Source organism: Equus quagga, chromosome 1, assembly GCF_021613505.1.
Source record: "Equus quagga isolate Etosha38 chromosome 1, UCLA_HA_Equagga_1.0, whole genome shotgun sequence".
NCBI lineage: Eukaryota > Metazoa > Chordata > Mammalia > Perissodactyla > Equidae > Equus > Equus quagga.
In genome coordinates this window covers 106,537,664-106,551,583 of record NC_060267.1, presented here as the reverse complement: position 1 = coordinate 106,551,583, position 13,920 = coordinate 106,537,664, and the positions used below count along the sequence as shown (strand labels likewise).

The window sequence follows — 13,920 nt, the reverse complement described above, 5'->3', positions numbered from 1 at the left end:
GGTGGAGGGTGGAGGGTGGGCAAAATGGGTGAAAGGAGTCAAAAGGTATAAACTTTCACTTATAGAATAAATAAGTCCTGGGAATGTAATAGACAGCATGGTGACTATAGTTAACAATATTGTATTGCATATTTGGAAGTTGCTAAGAGAGTAGATCTTAAAAGTTCTCATCACGAGAAAAAAAAATTGTAACTATGTGTGGTGATAGATGTTAACTAAACTGATTGTGGTGATCATTTCACAATATGTACAAATATCAAATCATTATGTTATATGCCTGAAACTAATACGTTATATGTCAACCGTATCTCAATAAAAAAAGAAAGAAAGAAATATACTAGACTTCAATAGATTACAAAAGAAAGAACACACGCAAGTGCTCAGCACGTCACAGACACACCTTAGGGGTTCAGTTGATAGCAGCTTTTATGATTATGATTACAATTACTCGTGCCTCTAGCCTGTAGGGTAGCTCCAGACAAGAAATGCAAGCTGCAGAGCATTTAAGGGGTTTGCCCAAGACCAGACAACTTGTGATGTTTGTGGAGGAGACTTGGTGGAGCAGGGATTACGCCTACAATTTATTTACCCTAAAAGGTGCCCATACTAGGTAGAAAACTGATCTGATTATATATAGGTATTAATGTATTTATATTTTAAAGCAAGCAGAAAGATGTTTAACATTATAAAAATTATATATATAAAATTCTAATAGAACCAAAGAGTAACAAAAGTGACCCCTGCTCTCTGGGGCCTGCAGACACCTTCCCTATGCTGAGCATCCGTGGACTCGCCCTCTGCTCTGTTCCTTGTGGATTATCTTGTATCTGTCCATCCAGCCATCCACCTGTCCATCATGGAGTTGAGGCCAGAACATCTGGCTTTACTGCTTTTTAGCTGGGTGACCCTGGGCTAGTTCTCCTTTCTAAGCCTCAGTTTCCTCATCTGTACAGTGGGGATGATAATAATAGTACCCACCTTGTAGGCTGTTATGAGGATTCAATGAGTTATTGTACATGAAGTGCGTGCACCAGTCCTGGCACATAGTTAGCTCTCTAGGAGAATTCGTTGCCGTTGTTACCAGAGCTGATGCACTGCTAAGGGCATGGGCAGCATGGAAGATCAAAGAGCAGAGGCAGGAAACTCCTTGGTTCATCTCCCCCCCGATCCCCAGCACGCGCATGCACTAGGGCTCCCTCTGTAAGCACCCGGCTCAAGAAGACTGTGCTGGTGCCCCCGGGAGATGCAGTGGCCTTTGGATGTTTCCAGCCCTCATGGCTGGGCCAGCCTTCTGTCGGGAGTGGGCCTCGGGCAGTCAAGTCAGCTTTCCCCAGCTGGCTCCCGGACAGATGTCTTTACATGCTATTCTGGCACGGTTGATACAAAATGACAGCATAGCTAAATGGGTCAAATTAATTCAGATCTTGACTCAGAGTCACCTTCTCATGCCGAGCTCTCCGTCCTTCTCTCTGTTGCATCTTTGAATCTCACACCAGCTCTGTGTAGCGCTGCCTGGTAACCTGTCTGCCTGCCTGGCTACAGAGACAGAAAGGCCAGAGGGTCTGCAGGACCAGGAGTGGAACCCAGAGGGCTGCATGCTCTCGGGGTCTCGTGGCGGGGGCTTCCTTTGAGCCCAATTCCCCCCACTGATAAAGGAGCTGACCCGAGCAGAGGTTTGCTCATGCAGGAAGCACGGAGGGAGTGCCTCAGGTTTCTAACTTCTGCCTGTCCCATCTCCACAGCCTCCAGCAGTCACTGGTGATAGTCTGGAGTTGGGGGGTGGGGGAGGAGGAGGAGTGGAAAATGTAAAGGGAAGAAAAGAAGAAAACACGACAAGCAGAGCTGAGCCGCAAGCTGAGAGCGCACGTGTGCTTGCAGAGGTCATTATATAAGTGTGTGTGGTAGAAACAGTGATGATAGCCACCATTTATTAGGAAGTCTGTTATTTGAGTTTATCATACCTAAAATAGGATACGTGATTCTCCCCCTTATCACTCTCCCACACATCCTTCCCAAGCTTACTTAATTCCCTCATCTTCCCCATCTGTTTGCCTGTTCACTCAGGCCAAAGCCCTGCCCTTGAGCATCGCACATCTAATCCATCTGCAACTCCTTGGAACCGTCTCCTGAATCTGACCAGTCATCACCTCCCCTGCCACGGCCCTGGTCCAGGCCACCGCTGTCCGTCTACCTGTCCCCTCCTGTCATTCTTGCTTGGTAGAGCCACTTCTCCCCACGGCAGCTAGAGGGGTCTTTTAACAGAAATCAGACCATGAAACTCTCTTGTTCAAGTCCCTCTGAAGGCTTCCCATTGTGCTTGGAACAAAGCCCAGATGTCTTACCCTGGCTTCTGAGGCCAGTTGTAGAGCTGGGGAAGGATTGGAGGGGAGAGGCTGGAGGCAACAGCACTTCAGAGGCTGTTACAACAGTCCGGGGCTTGACACAGACATGAAAAGATATGTTGGAGGTTTGCTTTTATTTCAGAATCTGAAGGCTGGACATTTTACAAATCCCACGCTCATTATCCTTCTCTACCCATCACCTGATAGGAAGCTCAATGCTCCTCTCTAATGATGCCACACTAGAGAAGAGTTTTGAGGTCATGAACTCTGCCTGTATGGAAGAGCAGGTGGCTCCATTCCTCTTAATACCACCTCACTGTCCCCCCACCCCATCCCACCCCACACTGTCTCTGAAGAGAGAATACTAACCTCATTAGGCTGGTTTATTAGAGGCCATGGTCACCATGTTAAAGGTTGGGAACATGGATGAGCCCTCTCTTCTCTCATCTTCCCTGCGACTAAAGTAACCATATAACCTAGGGCCTGTCATAGGATCCCTTTCTTCTCCTCCTCTCACTCATGACCTTGGGTTCTTTCATTGCCTTGGGCTGCGGCAGCAGCTAGTATTAAGATTTAGATTTTGTTTGACAAGAAAGGAGAGAGATCAATCTAGCATGACCATGTGAGGAGATCTGCTGACCCACTCCCCACTGAAACTTGTGAAAAATACATAAAATAAGCAAACAAACGAAGAAACAACCATTGAGAGCTTCTGGAAATGGTCCTAAGGGCAAATAGCAAATGAAGAAACATCTATTCAAGAAAATCCATGAAAATTCAGTAAAAAAGGTGAGAGTCTGTGGAATCTGAACCCATGTGCTCTCTCCTCCACCAGCCCCCTGAACTCAGGGCAGCAGAGACTCCATCAGAATGCTGCAGCCCAAAACACAGGGCATCCTCTCCTGGCCAGCACCCCTGTTTCTAGCTGAAGGGCTTTCTTCCTAAGAGGAGCATGAGATCGCTCTTTCTCATCCTTCCCCAAGCTCTCTATTGCTGGGGCTAAGTCCCAGGGGAGCACAGTAGAGAGGTGAAGGCTCCCTTCTGCCACCCAACCTTCACTCATGAAATGGAAGTTCTACCCTGATCACAGCACCATAGAGAATATTGGGACCTGGATCTCCCTTGCCCCAGCTCATAACATGATGTTTCCATGGGAGGAGAGGCAAGCTGAGAGGACTTTAGGCTGCTGCCTGCCCCTCCACAAAGCACTCAACTCCTAGAATGTCCCTCAGAAGCTTACCATTGTCTTCACCCCAAACTCCAGAGCACTACCTCAGAGATTTTGCCTCGGGGGAGAAGGAGGCTGCAAAACAGTTGCCAATCTCTTGGAAAGGAATTGACTTCACTTGCAACATAGCTTGGAGAAGTTCAAGCCCAACAGCGCTCTCAAGAAGAGTGAAGGTTGTGGTAAAAGGCAGCTGGGGGGCAGGTTCGTGGATTTAATAAAGATACAGCCTAAACCGTAGACCAGCTAGTTTGCAGGAGATAACCAGGGAATAAGACAGCTGAGAGGAGTCCTCCAGGGATCAGAACCTCAGAAACTATTCCTCAGAAAACTCCCCAAATTTATTGAAAAACAATGACCTACATGTCCAGGAAGCTCAATGAACTCCAAGTAGGATATGCAACAAGATCCACAAACAGACACATGATAATAATGCTGAAAGAGACAAGGAGAAAATCTTGGAAGTATCAAGAGAAAAACAATTCATCACTTACAAGGGAACCAAATAAGATTAACAGCTGACTTCTCAGTAGAAACAGTGGAGGCCAGAAGGCAGTGGGATATCATGTTCAGAGTGCTCAGAGAAAATAATTGTCAACTAAGAATCTTACACTTCGAAAAGCTATTTTTCAAAAATGAGGCAAACTAAGGATATTCTCAGATTAAAAAAACACACAAAATTTGTCACTAGCAAATCTACCTTACAAGAAACACTAAAGAAAGGTTTTTCAGGCTGAAAGCAAGTGACCCCTTACAGTAATTTTGAATCCACAAGAAAAAACAAAGAACCCCAATAAAGGTAATTCTGCAATCAAAAAAGAGTATAAATGCATATTTTTTCTCTTTTCTTCTCTTAACTGATTTTGAAAGCAAGTGCATAAAATATGTATATAATATTGTAGGGCCAATGACATATAGAAATGTAATATATTTGCCAATAACAGCACAAAGGAGATGAGAACAAAGCTGTATTGGGCTAAGGAAATGACTACAGATGGTAAAGAAATCATTATAATAATGTACTGTCAGGTTTATAATATTAGCAGATATAATATGTATAATAATACCACAAGAACATAGAAAGGAGAATAGAACCATATTGAGTAATATTTTCATATATCACTGGAATTAAGCTAGTACAAATTTGAAGCTCATCCTAAGAAGTTAAGATGTATATAGTAAACTCTAGAGCAACCACCAAAATATAACTCAAAAATGTAGCGGAAAAAAATCATTAAATAAATTAAAACGCTACATTAGAAAACATTCACTTAATGCAAAAGAAAGCAGTAAAGAAAGACTGGAGGAACAAAAAAGACATGAGATGCATAGAAAACAAAAAAGTAAAATGGCAGACATAAATCCAACTATATCAACAGTAACATTAAATGTGAATGGATTAGATAATCCAATTAAGATGCAGAGATTGTCAGACTGGATAAAATAACATGATCCAACTATATGTTGTCTATAAGAGACACACTTTAGATTCAAATACAAATAGGATGAAAGTAAAAGGATGGAAAAAATATATTATGCAAACTACAGCCAGAGGAAAGCTGGAGTGGCTATACTAATATCAGACAACATAGACTTTAAAACAAAAATATTTTTACTAGAAATAAAAGGAACATTTTATAACGATAAAAAGTTCAATCCATTAGGAAGATATAACAATAATAAACATAACAAATCTAGCAATGGAGCAGCAAAATACATGAAGCAAAAACTGACAGAAATGAAGGGAGAAACAGAAAATTCAAAAATAACAGTTGGAGACCTCATTACTCCACTTTCAAAAATGAGTAGAACAGCTAGATAGAAGATTAACAATTAAATACAACACTTAACACTGTACCAACTGCTGACAGACCCATAGAGCGCTCCACTCAAAAAGAAAATGGGCATTCTTTTCAAGTGCATATGGAACATTCTCCAGGACATGCCATATGCTGAGCCATAAAATAAACCTCAATAATTCAAAAGGATATAAATAATACAAAGGATGTTCTCCGATCACAGTAGAATGAAATTATTGATTTGCTATTCAGCAACAGAGTCAGGCCAGAACCAAAGTCTCCTAGCTGTTGTTACTAGTTCCCGATCTTTTAACTTCTATATTCATTAGTAATTTCTCTATATAGAAATCACTAGTAGGAAAAAACTTGGGAAACTCACAAATATGAGGAAATTAAACAACACACTCCTAAATAACCAATGGTCAAAGAAAAAATCAAAAGAGAAATCAGAAAATACTTTGAGATGAATGAAAATGAAGACACATAGACCAAAATGGATGAGATGCAGTGAAAAGAGAGCTTAGAGAGACATTTATAGCTATAAATGCTTGTATTAAAAAAAGAACTCAAATCAATAACCTAAACTTCCACTGTAAGACACTGGAAAAAGAGCAAACTAAACCCAAAGAAAAGAAGGAAATAATACAGATTAGAGTATAAAATTAATGAATAGAGAATAGAAAAATGATAGAGAAAATAAATGAAACCAAAAGCTGATTCTTTGAAAAGATTGAAAAAATTTACAAGCCTTTAGCTACATTGACCAAGAAAAAAAGAGAAGACTCAAATTATAGAATCAAAAATGAAAAAGGAACATTACTATCAACTTTACAGAAATAAAAATAATTATAAATCAATACTATGAGCATCTGTATGTCAGTAAATTGAATAACCTAGATGAAATGGACAAATCCCTACAAACATACAAATTTCTCAAACTAACTCAACAGGAAATAGGAAATTTGAATAGACCTATAACAAGTGAAGAGACTGAATCAGTAATCAAAAAACTACACACCCACAAAGAAATGCCTAGACCCAGATGGCTTCACTGCTGAATTCCACCAAACACCTCAAGAAGAATTAATAACAATTCTTCACAAACTTTTCCACAAAATAAAAGAGGAGGAAACACTTATCTCATTTTATAAGGTCAGTATTACCCTGATACCAAAGTCAGACAAAGTCATCACAAGAAAGAAAACTATAGACCAATAGCTCATGAACATGGATGGAAAAATCCTCAACAAAACACTAGCAAACTGAATCCAGTAACATATAAAAAGAATTATGCTCCATTCTCAAGTGGAATTTATCCAAGGAATGCAACAGCCTCGTTAACAATAAAGTGGCCACTGTTCTCGTTTTCTGTTGTTCTTTATTTCTTACAGGGTGGGGTGGCCATGATTTGGGCAGAATTGGGCATACATTACTGACTGTAATACCATTTTAACACCATAAAAACTTCACCTAACACATACAACATGGTTGAATCTCTAAACATTATGCCAAGTGAAAGAAGACAGAGCCAGAAGCCTCTATTCTGTACAACCATTTATATGAAGTTCTAGAACAGGCAAAATTAATCTATGGTGGAAAAAACAAACCAGATCAGTGGTGGTTTCTTGGGCTTTGGGGGCAAGGACTGACTGGGACAGGGTATGAAGGAATGCAAAATTGGTTTAACATCCCCCAAAAAATCAATTAATGTAATATATCAATCCATAGAATAAAATAACAAAAACCACATGATCATCTCAATAGATGAAGAAGAAACATTTAACAAAATCCAGCATGATAAAAGCACTCAGCAAACTAGGAATAGAAGGGAACTTTCTCAATCTGACACATGGCATCTATGAAAAACCCACAGCTAACATCATACTTAATGGTAAAATACTGGATGCTCTCCCCCTAAGGTCAGGAGCTAGACAAAGATGTCCATTCTCATCACTTCTAATTAACATTGTATTTGAGGGTCTAGCCACGGCAATTAGGCAAGGAAAAGAAATAAAAAGTATCCAGATTGGAAAGAAAGAACTAAAACTATGTCTATCCACAGATGCTATGATCTTGCACATTGAAACATCTTTTCATGTGCTTTTTGGTCATTTGTACATCTTCCTCGGAGAAATGTTTCTTCAGATCCTTTGCTCATTTTAAAGTTTTGTTACTTGTCTTTTTATTATTGAGTTGTAAGAGCTCTTTACATATTCTAGATATAAGTTCTTTATCAGATATATGATTTGCAGACATATTCTGTGGTTGTCTTTTCATTTTCTTGGTGGTGTCCTTTGAAGCACCTAAGTTTTTAATTTTGATCAAGTCCAATTCATCTATTTTTTCTTTTATTGTTCATGCTTTTGGTGTTATATCTAAGAATCCTTTACCAAATCCAAGTTCATGAAGATTTATCCTGTTTTCTTCTGAGAGTTTTATAGTTTTAGGTCCTACATTTTATGTAATCCATTTAATCCATTTTGAGTTAATTTTTGTATATAGTGCGAGGTAAAGGTCCAACTTCATTCTTTGTGTGTGGCTATTCAGTTGTACAAGCAACATTAACTGAAAAGATATTCTTTCCCCATTGGATGGTCTTGGCCCGCTTGTAAAAGATCAGTTGACCATAGACGTGTGGGTTTATTTCTGGACTCTCAATTCTATTCCATTGATCTATATGTCTGTCCTCATGCAAGTACTACATTGTTTGATTACTGTGGCTTTGTAGTAAGTTTTTCAGCGCATGTAATTCTACTTCAAAAATAGAACCATAAACAACATTGTCCCCTCGTTAATGATTTGTATGCTGACGTGTTTGGGGGTGATGCACACTGATGATGGCAACTTACTTTGAAATGTGTTAAAAATAAGATGGATTGATAGATGGATAGATAGATACATGATAAAGAAAACAACAAAATGTTAACAACTGCAGAAACTAGGTGGTAGGTTGATGGGTGTTCACTGTATACTTTCTTTCAACTTTTCTGTGTGTTTGAAATTTTTTATTAAAGAAATATTGGGAACTTCAAATAAACAAAAATCTTACCCTGGTTTCTAGTAGCTGTCTAGAACAATCTGATGAAAACTATAGACCTCTTCTCAGAGGCACACATTCCAATAGATATAAAATTTTGCCCATAATGGCCCTCCTAATGCCCATTTATGGACCTCTGATATGTCCAAAGAGTGAACTGCTTACTGGCTTTCTAGATGAAGATGATGGGTGAGGAAGAAAGGAAAATTTGGAGAATTTGGGGAAAACACCAGTGAGAGAATGATGGTGTAGTTATAATTGAAAATTGACATATTATAACTATATGAACATGTTTCTGTAACTAATTTTAGTCATTTCTTTATCCGTCAGTCTTGTTCCTTATCTAGCATCCAATTAATAAAGTTGCTATTGACAAGCTGCCTTAATGTTTTCATTAGGTTTATTTCTGACAATCAAGGTTTCTCAGTCTAACCAAGGTTTCTTTATAAATCTTGGAGACCAAAAGGGCTAGCACAAGCAGATTTTCCAGACTTACACCCACAATGTGCTAACTGACTCAAGACAGGGCAGCAGGCATCAGTTAGGGACAGAATCTGTTGAGACAAGAAAGGCAGTAGGTGCCCAAACAACCATCTCGTTCCTCCAATGTGGTCACTCATGGGATGACCCATCTGTTACAAGGACACAGACTCATGGTTTTATGGCTGATTTGACCTTTGAAGTCTGGATTCCATTCATACAGGGTGTTCTCAAGAGAAACAAAGATATTGATGATCCCCCAAATGAAATGTCTTTAAAAAGCGGGTAAAGAGTTCGGTCAAGATGACAGCATACGCAGACTCTGAACTCACTTCCTCCCACAGACACAACAAATTTACAACTACTCTTGGAACAATTACCCCTGAGAGAGAACTGAAAACCGGATAAAAAGAAGCCCTGCAACAAGAGACAGTCCTGACTGAAGTAGAAGAGGCAGAAATTCCTTTCTGGAGAGAATAAAAAGCCACCTCCTAGCCATGGTGCTTCCTGGCCAGCCAGGAGCAATCCTAAAGTTGGCAGCATTCCCTGGAGGAGTGGGGGACCTGAGCCAGGGAGCAGTACCACAATAAGCAGCCTTTGGATTCAGCACAACGGAGATGGGTGTCATAATATCTGGCTTGGCTGGCTATTAACTACAATGGGGAATACACCCAGAAAAGCTATCAGACATAAGGGAAAAAAAGCTGGCTCTTAAAGGGCCCATGCACAAATTCACCGATTTCAGAAAGCAACCTAAAATCACCAGAAAGAAAGGTACAAAGTCCTTTGGTGAAAAGAGTCTCACCTGATAGGCTCTCGGTGCATCCTGATGAGAGGTGAGACCTCTCCAGGGACTAAGACATTGGCAGCAGCCATTATTGTGACCTAGTATGGGCATGCCGACACAGATGCTGAAGGATGCCATTGGAGTTCTTTCCCTGGCCTGTTAGCCCAGGGATCTGCCACACCCACTAGAGCACTGATTTAATCCAGCTCAACCAGGGCAGGCAGCCCACCCCAGGGACTTGCCCCACCCAGCAGCAAGCCCTTAGGCAATTTGTGGGCCTGCATAGGCAGGGTGCCTGCAACCTCTGCAGGTGGGCAAGTGGGTCAACCTCTGTGGGACAGGGAATGCACAAGGAGCAGATGGAGTGTTGGGGGGCGGGGGGCTCTGCAGTGTAGGAAAAAACCTACAGCCAAGAATACTCTACCGTTCAAGGTTATCATTCAGAATGGAAGAAGAGAGAAAGAGTTCCCCAGACAAGCAAAAACTAATGGGGTTTATCACTAAGAAAACAGCCCTATGAGAAATGCTAAAGGTACTCATTTAAGTGGGAAAGAGAAGACCACAAATAGGAATAAGAAAATTATCAAAAAAAAGCAATAAAATCACTAGTAAAGGCAAAGGCAAATATACAGTAAAGGTAGCAGATCAACCAACCACCTATGAAGATAATACGAAGGTCAAAAAAAAAAGTACTAAAATTATCTATTTCCAGGATAAGAGGGTAACGGATATACACACACACACACACACACACACACAAACAAAGAGGTTAGATATGACATCAAAAACATAAAACATGGGAGGAGGGGAGTAGAAGAATAGAGCTTTTAGCAAGAGGTCAAACTAAAAAGGCCATCAACTTCATATAGATTGCCATATATGTAGGTTATAATATATGAACCTCATGGTAATCACAAACCAGAAACCTATAATAAACACACAAAAAATTAAGAGAAAGGAACCCAAACATAATACTAAAGAAAGCCACGAAACCGCAAGGGAAGAGAGCAAGAGGAGAAGAACAGAGAAGAACTACAAAAACAGAATGGCAATAAGTACATACTTATCAACAGCTACTTTAAACGTCAATGGACTAACTGCTCCAATCAAAAGGCATAGGGTGGCCGACTGGATGAAAAAACAAGACCTATATTTATGCTGCATACAATGGACACACTTCAGACGTAAAGACATTCATAAACTGCAACCTAGGTGCCCATCAACGGACGAATATCAAGGGATAAAGAAGATGTGGTTTATATACACGATGGAATACCACTCAGCCATAAGAAAGGATGAAGTCCGGCCACTTGTGACAACATGGATCGACCTTGAGGGTATTATGCTAAGTGAAATAAGTCAAAGGGAGAAAGTCAAATACCATATGATCTCATCCATAAACAGAAAGTAAAAACAACAACAACCAACCACAGAGAGACAGATTGGATCAGTGGTTACCAGAAGGCAAGGGGAAGGGAGGAGGATGAAAGATGTGATTAGGCACATGTGTGTGGTGATGGATTGTAATCAGTCTTTGGGTGGTGAACATGATGTAATCTACACAGAAATCAAAATACAATGATGTACACCTGAAATTTATATAATGTTATAAACCAATGTTACCACAACAAAAAAAATTTAGCAGCCAAGTAATAAATTCTCAAAGCCATTTCTATGAACAATATTAAAAAAAAAGAAAGAAAGAAAGTAGGTAAAGAAAACAGGGGGTTTAGGCTGCCAGTGACCAGTTAGGTCAATAAAAATCTCTGGACTCAGTTTCTCAGGATTAAGAAGGATTTACACCATATACAGAATCAGTCAACGTTTCCTCTCCACTTTAATGTCCCAGGCACTGTGCTAAGCTCTTTCATGTGTCACCTCATTTTTAACCAAGGCCATAATTCTCTTGGTGTGGTCACTCCCATTTTACAATAAGGAAACTGAGGCCAGCAGTTACGTGGCTTGCCACAGATCTCACAGCCATAAAGGTCTCTCTGTGTGTTTCAAGTCCAGGTCTACTTGCTCAGAGGCCAGTGTCCCCTCGACTGTTCCTGCAGCTCAAGATTTCTGTGACTGTTTACGCTGGGGTCGGCATGAATGCAAACATTTAGGAAATGCAATTCTTCCTCCAGAGATTGCCCCTGATTCAGCACCTCCACCAACACCCAGGAGACAGTGAGAACCTTCAGGCAGCATGAAACTGGCTCTCCCGGGGCGGCTGGTGCCCTTGCAGGATGATTCTTCCTGCCCCTGTCATTCTCAGGAAGCAGCCACCGGACAAAGAACAACAGGAGCAGGGAGCTCTGGGGAAGTGGACGCGAGCTCTGCCTTAGCCCATTCCAGGGACACATGAGCCTCCGCTCCGCGAGGGGCGAGGCAGCAGTTTCTGGGGGATTCTTCTTGCTGTGGGGTGAAGCCTGTTAGGTGTGCCCTGTTTGCTGGTGTCTTGCCTCTTCACTGACCCAGCAAGACCCACTCTCCCTGCAGCCCCCAGTCCTGATGCCCAGAGCAGCCTTCCGCCCACCGGGCTGAGGAGCTCGGGGGGGGGCAACTCAGCAGGCGACTGACAGCAGCCCCAGTGCCAGCCCCCAGGAAGGTGGGAGCGCAGGTCAACGGGCAGAGCTGCAAGGTGCTCAGAGGGCACCTGACCTGCCCTCCTGCAGGCACGTCCGCCTTCACCCGCAGCCCCGACAGGCCTCAATTCTGAACAACCAATCTATCTCATTGGACAAGAAGCATTTTCTCCCAGTGGAAGAAGACAGACTGAGAGCAGGGTCTGGAACAAGGGGAGCCACACACACACACAGAGATCCAGAAATAAAGCAAGCAACAGATGGAGAGAACATGAAGGGGGAAGGGGTGTTAACAGTGATAGAAAGGGAGGGAGCACGGGAGGGGAAGAAGAGGGAAAGAAGGAAAGAAAAAAGCCAACCACCACAAACAACAGAAGATGGCAGCCCTCCCGTCTCCAAACACAGGCTCTGCAGGACACCTCCCTCAGCTCAGGGTGACTCCAGCCTCTCAGGATTCTGGCAGAGCTGAACATTATACCCAGATTTGCTTTTCTGCACCTGCGACCCAGGCCTGACCCATAGGCTTCCTCTCGGGCCACAGTGATTGGCTCACGCCTGGGGGCGTGACCCCAAGGCTGTCCAGTGAGAGCCCATCCCAGGACCCTTCTTGGAACCATTATGAAAAGGAAGCTCTTTCCCACTGGGACTTTGGGGAAAAGGATAACGAAAGCCTGGAACTGCCAGGGCCCACCACACAGGGAGAGCCTACTTGACAAGGAAGCCAGCCCAGAGGGAAGCAGAACAGGAAGATGCAGACAAACGCCTGACAAAATCAACGGCTCCTGGATCCAGCTCCTGGTCTGATTCCCCTTGACGCTTAAGTCAGTTCAGGCTGGGGGTTCTGTCATTAGCAACTGAAACAGGCCTCCTAGAATGTGAAAACCCACCAGTCTGTCTTGCCTCTTTCACCAGCTCCCAGAAATACATACCCAGACGGGGCCTGGGACTTTCCACAGAGAAACACAAAGGCCGATAGGAGAACTGCTAAATACTGATTTTGAGACAGTAAAACTATCACAGGGAGAATGGAGGGCTTTGCTCGATCTACACAGGGCTGCACAGGACTTTCACAGGCCCTGGGCACTTTTGCTTGCATGGGTCTCTTCCTCTATTTTTTAAAAAAAGTTAAAAGTTAGATTTTACAACTGCATTGGTATAAAGATGAGTATAATCCAGGCTCGATCATATTCATTTTTTTCTTCTTATTTTAAAAGAAATTAAAACATTTTCATGGGCACTAAAAGCATCATGGGCTCTGGGCAGTGTGCCTACTCTGCCTAATGGGCACTCTGGCCTCAGGCCCACATCATCCAGACTGCTTGTCCACACAGTCCGGGCTCCCCAGAGACCAGCCTGATTCTCTTCTCCTTGTCTAGAAGCGGGGGAAGGCCCAGTGAGTTCCTCAGAGCCCAGGCTGGCCTGCCTCTGCATCCCTCTATCTCCACACACTTCCCTGGGTCATCACTGTTTGGCTTTAGCTTCAGGGCGCCCACCGCATGGGGACACACCTGTAATCCGGCATTATGACTCTGCATCATGGGGAGCTGCTCCCAATGTGACAGGGGACGAGGCTGGGAGCTTGTCGATGACCCATGTCTCGTCCATCGACGGGCTCCAAGTCCCAGCACAGGGTGGGCACAGAACAGACCCCCTGCGGGGCAAAGCATGCTTCCTACC

General features: G+C 42.5%; 1 protein-coding gene across 4 annotated transcripts in view; it reads right to left on the bottom strand.

Annotated features, from left to right (window-relative positions):
• Positions 1–13,920, bottom strand: part of SRGAP3 (SLIT-ROBO Rho GTPase activating protein 3) — a 245,278-nt gene that overhangs the window by 15,575 nt on the left and 215,783 nt on the right. The window lies entirely within an intron of this gene.